Source organism: Ipomoea triloba, chromosome 10 (assembly GCF_003576645.1).
Source record: "Ipomoea triloba cultivar NCNSP0323 chromosome 10, ASM357664v1".
Classification (NCBI taxonomy): domain Eukaryota; kingdom Viridiplantae; phylum Streptophyta; class Magnoliopsida; order Solanales; family Convolvulaceae; genus Ipomoea; species Ipomoea triloba.
The window spans coordinates 12666229-12677578 of record NC_044925.1 but is presented as its reverse complement, the minus strand read 5'-3'; the positions used below and the strand labels follow the sequence as shown (position 1 = coordinate 12677578).

At 31.8% G+C, this 11350-nt stretch overlaps 2 non-coding genes across 2 annotated transcripts; both read right to left on the bottom strand.

Moving 5' to 3' along the window:
- Positions 1-1376: 1376 nt before the first annotated feature.
- Positions 1377-1469, bottom strand: TRNAY-GUA. Its single transcript has 2 exons — positions 1433-1469; positions 1377-1412 (listed from the first exon to the last, which is right to left on the bottom strand). It is a non-coding gene; the product is annotated as a tRNA-Tyr (tRNA).
- An 8804-nt stretch (positions 1470-10273) lies between these two features.
- Positions 10274-10366, bottom strand: TRNAY-AUA. The gene is made up of 2 exons: positions 10330-10366; positions 10274-10309 (listed from the first exon to the last, which is right to left on the bottom strand). It is a non-coding gene; the product is annotated as a tRNA-Tyr (tRNA).
- Positions 10367-11350: the final 984 nt, after the last annotated feature.

Sequence of the window (11350 nt, the reverse complement as noted above, 5' to 3'; positions counted from 1 at the left end):
ACGAGAGACCCGGGTTCGATCCCCGGCAACGGGGTCTTTTCCTTTAAGCTCTTTATAGGAAAACAAAGCAAAGCTTAATCAAATAGAACATTGGTAATCCGACCTGCCGGATTCAAACCAGCCACCTAAGGATTTCAACTCAAATTTCTCCAACTACAGTCCTCCGCTCTACCAATTGAGTATCCGCTCTACCAATTGAGAAAAAGTCGGTGCTAATAACAGCTTTCATTGAGTAGTCTCTTACTGCATATGCATTAAAGCGAAATAAGAAGCCCAGAATCGTTTGAAGTTAATTTTAATAGGTTCTTCCACTTTTCTCTACTTGCAGGACATCTAGTTAAGTTACACTACCAAACTCCGTAATGCTCAAGCTACACATCCAAATAAACATTCATGATTCACCAACAAACAACCTTTGTTATTATTACTATCATGATACCCGTGCGATGCACGGTCTATATAGTATAATGATTATTGTTATGTTAAGATGCTAAGATGTGTTACTAATATTAAATAAAGCTTTTTTTTTATGAAAGACCTATGTTGATTTATAAGTTTGATTATATAATGACATTTCATATTTATATCTGAAGATACAATTAATAAAAACAGCTATTAAAAATATTTTTTGAAATATGCGAATACAAAAAATAATCTTAAAAATATGAGTTAATATTTGATTTTAGAATTGAGATTAATGTCATGTTGAACGTTAATTACTTTTAGTAGCTATGGTAGTCAATTTTATATCTCAAGATCGAAACAAATGAAATTTGTAAATCATAATCTTTGACATTATCGTGATTATTCATGAGAATTGATTAATGTTTCATGTAAAGTATAATTTTACTTGGATTTGTATATATACTTGTAGTTTGTTGATGGTATTGGATGTAAATATGAATATAAATGATGGTTAATTATTGAATTTTTACATAAATATGAATATAAATGATGGTTAATTATTGAATTTTTACATTATAAAGTAATAATATAATGGTTAATTATTGAATTTTTACATTATAAAGTAATAATATAATAAACTATTATTGAATTTTTACATTATAAAGTAATAATATAATAAACTCTTATTGAATTTTTACATTATAAAGTAATAATATAATAAACTCTGCAGTGACTACGACATGTATTAGTTTGATTTGAAATCGACAGCCACACGCATACATTGTATTGGGTCTACTGGAAACAGGAATATGTGACTTTCTTGGTGTGCCGCACAAGTCGTTGTAGTATAGTTGTGAGTATCCTCGCCTGTCACGCGAGAGACCCAGGTTTGATCCCCGGCAACGGGGTCTTTTCTTTTAAGCTCTTTATAGGAAAACAAAGCAAAGCTTAATCAAATAGAAAATTTGTAATCCGACCTGCTGGATTCAAACCAGCGACCTAAGGATTTCAACTCAAATTACTCCAACTACAGTCCCCCGCTCTACCAATTGAGCTAAAGTCGGTGCTAATAATAGCTTTCATTGAGTAGTCTCTTACTGCATATGCATTAAAGCGAAATAAGAAGCCCAGAATCGTTTGAAGTTAATTTTAATAGGTTCTTCCACTTTTCTCTACTTGTAGGACATCTAGTTAAGTTACACTACCAAACTCCGTAATGCTCAAGCTACACACCCAAATAAACATTCATGATTCATCAACAACCTTTGTTATTATTACTATCATGATACCCGTGCGATGCACGGTTTATATATTATAATGATTATTGTTATGTTAAGATGCTAAGATGTGTTACTATTATTAAATAAAGCTTTTTTTTTATGAAAGACCTATGTTGATTTATAAGTTTGATTATATAATGACATTTGATATTTATAACTGAAGATACAATTAATAAAAACAACTATTAAAAATATTTTTTGAAATATGCGAATACAAAAAATAACCTTAAAAATATGAGTTTATATTTGATTTTAGAATTGAGATTAATGTCATGTTGAACGCTAATTACTTTTAGTAGCTATGGTAGTCAATTTTATATCTCAAGATCGAAACAAATGAAATTTGTAAATCATAATCTTTGACATTATCGTGATTATTCGTGAGAATTGATTAATGTTTCATGTAAATTATAATTTTACTTGGATTTGTATATATACTTATAGATTGTTGATGGTAATGGATGTAAATATGAATATAAATGATGGTTAATTATTGAACTTTTACATTATAAAGTAATAATATAATAAACTCAGCAGTGACTACGACATGTATTAGTTTGACTAGTTTTATACGCGCATTGCGCGTATGGGTTAATGCCCAATGTTTATATTTAAATAAATATTTGAAAGTATATCAATGCAAGATTATATAAGAGAAGTTTATACATGGGTAATTGAATGTCGAATTTTTATATTTAAATATCTAACTCAAAGTATATGAATCCAAGATAATATAGAAAATTCATTATAATTAATACTAAAATAAATGTTTGCAACCTTGTAAAATCGATAGTCTAAATATTTGGTCTAAAAATGATACTCTAAATAAATAATACTTTTCATTTGAAATTTTCTAAGTGTTCTTAATTATCTTTTGAGTAACATTGTCATTGCCTTGATCTTTACTATTTGTTCTCCTCCTTTTTGTTGGTGGTGTGTTATTTGCAATTCGGTTATTATTGGTAGCATAGATGACAACGTCATGCAATGAGATTATGATATAGGAGATATGGACTTTCCTTTAGGTGTTCTGCTTGGGGTTCATTTGGTTCAATCATTATTGTTGAATGAGTTATTGTGCATAAAGAAATCCCTAGTTTAAGAAAAAAGATTAAATAAATTAATAAAAATTTGAAAATTTAAAATATTATATATTACAAAGATATTAAAAGTTAGTTTCTCGCTTCAATTTGCTGGGTAATGGGTTATTTGAGTACTTTCATTGTCAACAAATCCCCCAAGTAGTTAATATGATTGGTTTCAAACTATTCTTTTTTATTTTTTTCATGGTATTAAACAAATACATATGTATCATTTTTTGGTGTAACTACTAATTTATTTAATTCAATAAGAGTAAAATAGAGCGATTCCGCATCAATTTGTTGGGTTACTTGAGTACTCTCTTTGTCAACCAATCCCCAAGTAGTTAATATAATTAGCTTCAAATTATTTTAAATTTTTTTCATAGTATTAATAAAATACTTGGTAAATAAATATATAACATTATTTTGTACTATAACTTTGATATTTAATTACAAGATATTGTAAAAATAAGGTAATGGACAATGTAATGAATATCAATTGATAAATTTGAATGTAAAGAATCTTTGCATGAGAGAAAATAAACACAATATAACTAATGAAATTATTTCTCTTATTTAATTCAATTTTTTGATAATGAATAATTTTTTCAAATAAAAGTATTGTAGACACATAATTCTAAATTAAAGAAATACATATGTATCATTTTTTGTTGTAGCTACTAATTTATTTAATTTAATAAGAGTAAATAGAGTGAGAAACTTAATTATGTCAAATTTAATTGAGATGAGGTTCGAACCTAAAATCTTTCTTATAGAAATTAATGGGTAAGTTAAAAGTTAACGGAATATTAACGGAGAAGAGAATATTTCACGGAAAACTTAACGGATAATCATAAAAGTATTGTTAAATTAGGCAATCTCTATTAATAATACAAATCTGAATTATCTCAACCATCTATTTGATTAAATAATTCATCTGAACCATCCATTTGATTAAATAATTTGACCACCATTTTTCTACCCATTTTAGGCCTAACTCTCTTTGGCTCTTATTAGTATAGTAGATTTGAAATCGACAGCCACACGCACACATTGTATTGGGTCTACTGGAAACAGGAATATGTGACTTTCTTAATGTGTCGCACAAGTCGTTGTAGTATAGTGGTGAGTATCCCTTCCTGTCACATGGGAGACCCGGGTTCGATCCCCTGCAATGGCGTCTTTTCCTTTAAGCTTTTTATAGGAAGACAAAGCAAAGCTTAATCAAACAAAACAACTTCAATCCTCCGCTCTACCAACTGAGCTAAAGTCGGTGCTAATAATAGCTTTCATTGAGTAGTCTCTTAGTGCATATGGATTAAAGCGAAATAAGAAGCCCAGAATCGTTTGAAGTTAATTTTAATAGGTTCTTCCACTTTTCTCTACTTGCAGGACATCTAGTTAAATTACACTACCAAACTCCGTAATGCTCAAGCTACACACCCAAATAAACATTCATGATTCACCAACAAACAACCTTTGTTATTATTACTATCATGATACCCGTGCGATGCACGGTCTATATATTATAATGATTATTGGTATGTTAAGATGCTAAGATGTGTTACTATTATTAAATAAAGGTTTTTTATTTATGAAATACCTATGTTGATTTATAAGTTTGATTATATAACGAAATTTGATATTTATAACTGAAGATAAAATTAATAAAAACACCTATTAAAAATATTTTTTGAAATATATGAATACAAAAAATAACCTTAAAAATATGAGTTAATATTTGATTTTAGAATTGAGATTAATGTCATGTTGAACGCTAATTACTTTTTGTAGCTATGGTAGTCAATTTTATATCTCAAGATCGAAACAAATGAAATTTGTAAATTATAATCTTTGACATTATCGTGATTATTCATGAGAATTGATTAATGTTTCATGTTAATTATAATTTTACTTGGATTTGTATATATACTTGTAGTTTGTTGATGGTATTGGATGTAAATATGAATATAAATGATGGTTAATTATTGAATTTTTACATTATAAAGTAATAATATAATAAACTCAGCAGTGACTACGACATGTATTACTTTGATTTGAAATCGACAGCCACACGCACACATTGTATTGGGTCTACTGGAAACAGGAATATGTGACTTTCTTGGAGTGCCGCACAAGTCGTTGTAGTATAGTGGTGAGTATCCCCGCTTGTCACGTGGGAGACTCGGGTTCGATCCTTGGCAACGGCGTCTTTTCCTTTAAGCTCTTTATAGGAAAACAAAGAAAAGCTTAATCAAACAAAACATTAGTAATCCGACCTAAGGATTTCAACTCAAATTACTCCAACTATAGTCCCTGCTTTTATTGAGTAGTCTCTTAGTGCATATTCCGTTTGAAGTTAATTTTAATAGGTTCTTCCACTTTTCCCTACTTGCAGGACAGAGTAGTCTCTTAGTGCATATTCCGTTTGAAGTTAATTTTAATAGGTTCTTCCACTTTTCCCTACTTGCAGGACATCTAGTTAAGTTACACTACCTGTAACCCTTCACTCATTCCAAAAAGTCTAGTGTTCAAAAAAAAATAAAAAATAAAAAATTTTGGCATTTACATACATGGGTTATGTTCAGTAGATATTTCAAGACGATTTTGCGAGTTAGAATTGTTGATAATAAGCTGCGAACATGCGTGCCGGTCACGAACCGTAAAAATTTTAGGAACATGTGTTCAGTTTAGATTGCCCTAGGAAGTGGACTGTATGCACTATACCATTAACCATGAACTTACTACTTAGTTAAGTTTAAATTAGATTAACCCATGAGAGTGAAAATTTATTACAACCTTGGTATCGCTGTATTTCGCGATGTACCGAAAATTGTCCGATTTTAGGATTTAATGATAGGATCAAGTTCGGAAAAATTTTGGTTTCAAAATCATTCTTAACTAAATTATTTTCTACCGTAACTATATCTGTTTAACCCATAACTGGCAAGCCAAAGATATTTTTCCATGATCTACCACAAGAAATTGATAAGTGTCACTTTAATTAGCCACATACCCTTATTAAAATATTAAAAGAGTATATTTTATTGGGTTTGTCTTCCATTTCCACCGCTTGGCCGAAATTTTAAGAAGGAAAAGAGGGAGAGGAGAACTTCATTTTCAACCTTGAGCAACAACTTCTATAGCCAAGCTTCTACACAAAGTTGATCATCCTTCGGTAAAATTCTAATTTTATTCGGTTAAAAAGTCTTGATTTCTTCCCTAGAACTTGATTGTAGGTAAAGATTTCTTAAATATGTTGTTATGGTGGTGTATTCTACCTAGGGTTTTTCGGTGAAAATTGGGGATAAAGGTTCAAGACTACTTTTACGGTGATATTACACACTTGTGAGGTAAGGAATCCCTTAAGTCGGTTATTGTCACTTGAAATTAGACAATTGATAAGTTAATTATGAAATTAGGAGTTCTATGTTGGAATTTATGTGTCAATCTTGAGGATTTCGTACTAAACATATGTAACCACTCTATGGACTTCGGAATTTGTTGTATACATGTTCGTAGATAATGTATGCATACATAGGTTATATGAATGTTATATTTTGTAAGTATGTACATATATTCACGGTATGAGTGTTTTGTACGTATACATACATATATATATATATATATATATATCATGCTTATGTAGGAAAAATATATATATGCACCAGGAAAGTGTTATATTATATACATGATTATATGTACAGCTTTGTGTAATATATATATATATATATATATATATATATATATATATATATATATTGTGAAGAGGTTATATTATATATATGGTATATGTGCCGTACGTATATATATACATGTTGTGAGGTGTTATGTTATATATATATATATGTTGTATGTTACGTACGTATGAAATGTGATACTGGAAAATTCATGATAGTTACACTTAATTACCACGTTGGATGGTAATTAATGTACTATCAAAGTTTCTTAAGAAAGGAAACTCTTGACATTGGTTAAAGTGTTAACCGGTTTCAAGTATTGGACTTGAGCATAATGTATATCTAAAAATGCTAATTGATTCAAGGAATGAAAGAAAGAATAAATGTCTTTAAAAACCTTAGTTTCTAGTAAGTTGAGAAGGACCTTGATTAGCCAACGGGATAAAGTGTGGCTGAAAGTACCATTTCCCAGTGGTTGTTATGTTGTATGATCCATCCATACTTATGGGCGAAGTCTATTCGCCGAGTATTGTATAACTCATAGGATGAGGTAATCCTATGGGGGTGTGCACACTTAAAGTATAGTTACTCCAATAAAGTTCGGGTAGGTGTCATTTTAATGAACCTAGTTAGGCCAGCTAGGAATCATTCTAACGATCCTATAAGTCCAGGGGATCCGTGTTAGACCAGGGGATGACCACTGAACCCGAGTCAAGATCCAAGTGGTCAAAACAAAAGGAAGGAGGAGGAAACTCCAAAGGCCTCACGCTTTCTAAGAAGAAACTAAGTGAAACTTGAATATGAGAATATAGTTACTCTGTAACTAAGCTAAAGAAAGATGTAATGAATATTTGAGCACCAAAGCGTACTGATGAACACTCTCTCCTTAAGATGAAATCTGGTGGAAATTACTTGCGATGAAAGGTTGAATAAACTAGTCTGGAAAGACTAAAATTCTAATCTTACACGATTAATGACGTGTCAAGTAATGAATTCCTTAGTGAGTAAAGGATTATTACGAGACCTCGTCGAAGAGGGATGGGATTTCATAATGTTGTTTCAATTCATATTCACTATTTGCAGGTAGGGTCTCAACCAATGGGTAAAGTTATAAAGCTTTCCAATGTCTATATTGCAAAACCTTTGTTTAGTTTTGAGTGACCCATGGATTTCCTTACTTAGCCGTCGTTCTAACTACACTTCGTTGTGTAAAATAACAGATGTCATCTAGTGTGGGTTCATGTAGCCCAGTGAACTCCAAGGGTTCGCCGGTATATGTGTGTCGAGGGATGGTTTATGACATGTATGTACAGTTCATGGAGGTTGCCGACCCTTGTGCACCTGGTTATGCTGCTCCTGTTCCAGTTACCTCTCTTGTTTCAGATAGTTCTCCCGTCCCTGATGATCTAGCTAATTACTCTGACGAAGTCCAAGCTCGTTTTGGCTTTTATCCTATTGAAGTGTTAAAGGGAAGTAATCCCCTAGAGTTCATCGTTCACTACCCCTACCTCTGGGACCCAAGTCCTCCGGAGACATGGGCCGAGTGGTCCATGGAGAATGTCACGTGTCGCTTTTTGGACCACCTTACATGGTTCGAGGGTGAATGGCATGCGGTGTGGGGCACGTACACTGGTCCAGTGTACCGTTAGATAGAATAGGTGATGTACCCTTAAGAAACGCCATGGGTAGCTCTTTTGTGAAAATGTTCCTTTCTATAACCATAGTGGTTTCTAAACCTGATCAGTAGGGTCGTGAACAACCCGAAACTTGTATTTTTGGCCCAATGGGCAGATCTATGTATATATATGTTGCTATGTATGTGCAGCTTAGCTAACCCTAGTCAGCTGAGATATATATATATATATATATATATATATATATATATATATATATGAATATGTTGGGTGGTAGTTGTTGTAAAGCAGAGTTCCCTTTTAGCCTGTGCACCTAGAGTGGAGTTTGTCAAGGGATGATAGAATTCACTCTCTGTGTGGCGGTAACTACTCCGGATGTACAGTAAGCCGAGCCGGGGTGTTACACTACCAAACTCCGTAATGCTCAAGCCGAGCCGGGGCGTTTTTTCCTTTAAGCTTTTTATAGGAAAACAAAGCAAAGCTTAATCAAACAAAACATTAGTAATCCGACCTACCGAATTCGAACCAGCGACCTAAGGATTTCAACTCAAATTACTCCAACTATACTCCTCCACGCTACCAACGGAGCTAAAGTCAATGCTAATAATAGCTTTCATTGAGTGGTCTCTTAGTGCATATGGATTAAAGCGAAATAAGAAGCCCAGAATCGTTTGAAGTTAATTTTAATAGGTTCTTCCACTTTTCTCTACTTGCAAGACATCTAGTTAAGTTACACTACCAAACTCCGTAATGCTCAAGCTACAAACGCAAATAAACATTCATGATTCACCAACAAACAACCCTTGTTATTATTACTATCATGATACCCGTGCGATGCACGGTCTATATATTATAATGGTTGTTGTTATGTTAAGATGCTAAGATGTGTTACTATTATTAAATAAAGCTTTTTTTTATGAAAGACTTATGTTGATTTATAAGTTTGATTATATAATGACATTTGATATTTATAACTGATGATACAATTAATAAAAACACCTATTAAAAATATTTTTTGAAACATGTGAATACAAAAAATAACCTTAAAAATATGAGTTAATATTTGATTTTAGAATTGAGATTAATGTCATGTTGAACGCTAATTACTTTTAGTAGCTAGAGATTAATGTCATGTTGAACGCTAATTACTTTTAGTAGCTATGGATTAATGTCATGTTGAACGCTAATTACTTTTAGTAGCTATGTTTGTCAATTTTATAGCTCAAGATCGAAACAAATGAAATTTGAAAATCATATAATCTTTGACATTATCGTGATTATTCATGAGAATTGATTAATGTTTCATGTAAATTATAATTTTACTTGGATTTGTATATATACTTGTAGTTTGTTGATGGTATTGGATGTAAATATGAATATAAATGATGGTTAATTTTTGAATTTTTACAATATAAAGTAATAATATAATAAACTCAGCAGTGACTACGACATGTATTAGTTTGATTTGAAATCGACAGCCACACGCACACTTTGTATTGGGTCTACTGGAAACAGGAACTTTCTTAGTGTATCGCACAAGTTGTTGTAGTATAGTGGTGAGTATCCCTGCTTGTCATGCGGGAAACCCGGGTTCGATCCCTGGCAACGATGTTTTTTCCTTTAAGCCATGTTTATAGGAAAACAAATCAAAGCTTAATCAAACAAAACATTAGTAATCCGACCTGCCGGATTCAAACCAGCGACCTAAGGATTTTATAGGAAAACAACCGGATTCAAACCAGCGACCTAAGGATTTTATAGGAAAACAAATCAAAGCTTAATCAAACAAAACAGATTTTATAGGAAAACAAATCAAAGCTTAATCAAACAAAACAAGATTTTATAGGAAAACAAATCAAAGCATAATCAAACAAAACATTAGTAATCCGACCTGCCGGATTCAAACCAGCGACCTAAGGATTTTATAGGAAAACAAATCAAAGCTTAATCAAACAAAACATTAGTAATCCGACCTGCCGGATTCAAACCAGCGAGCTAAGGATTTTATAAGAAAACAAATCATAGTAATCCGACCTGCCGGATTCAAACCAGCGACCTAAGGATTTTATAGGAAAACAAATCAAAGCTTAATCAAACAAAACATTACTAATCCGACCTACCGGATTCAAACCAGCGACCTAAGGATTTTATAGGAAAACAAATCAAAGCTTAATCAAACAAAACATTAGTAATCCGACCTGCTGGATTCAAACCAGCGACCTAAGGATTTCAACTCAAATTACTCCAACTATAGTCCTCCGGTCTACCAACTGAGCTAAAGTCGGTGCTAATAATAGCTTTCATTGAGTAGTCCCTTAGTGCATATGGATTAAAGCGAAATAAGAAGCCCAGAATCGTTTGAAGTTAATTTTACTAGATTCTTCCACTTTTCTCTACTTGCAGGACATCTAGTTAATTTACACTACCAAACTCCGTAATGCTCAAGCTACAAACCCAAATAAACATTCATGATTCACCAACAAACAACCCTTGTTATTATTACTATCATGATACCCGTGCGATGCACAGTTTATATATTATAATGATTATTGTAATGTTAAGATGCTAACATGTGTTACTATTATTAAATAAAGCTTTTTTTTTATTAAAGACCTATGTTGATTTATAAGTTTGATTATATAATGACATTTGATATTTATAACTGAAGATACAATTAATAAAAACACCTATTAAAAATATTTTTTGTAATAAGTGAATACAAAAAATAACCTTAAAAATATGAGTTAATATTTGATTTTAGAATTGAGATTAATGTCATGTTGAACGCTAATTACTTTTAGTACCTATGATAGTCAATTTTATATCTCAAGATCAAAACAAATGAAATTTGAAAATCATAATCTTTGACATTATCGTGATTATTCATGAGACTTGATTAATGTTTCATGTAAATTATAATTTTACTTGGATTTGTATATATACTTGTAATTTGTTGATAGTATTGGATGTAAATATGAATATAAATGATGGTTATTGAATTTTTACATTATAAAGTAATAATATAATAAACTTAGCAGAGACTACGACATGTATTAGTTTGATTTGAAATCCACAGCCACACGCACACATTGTATAGGGTCTACTGGAAACAGGAATACGTGACTTTCTTGGTGTGCCGCACAAGTCGTTGTAGTATAGTGGTGAGTATCCCCGCCTGTCATGCAGGAGACCCAGGTTCGATCCCCGGCAACAGCGTCAACAAAGCAAAGCTTAATCAAACAAAACATTAGTAATCTGACCTGCTGGAT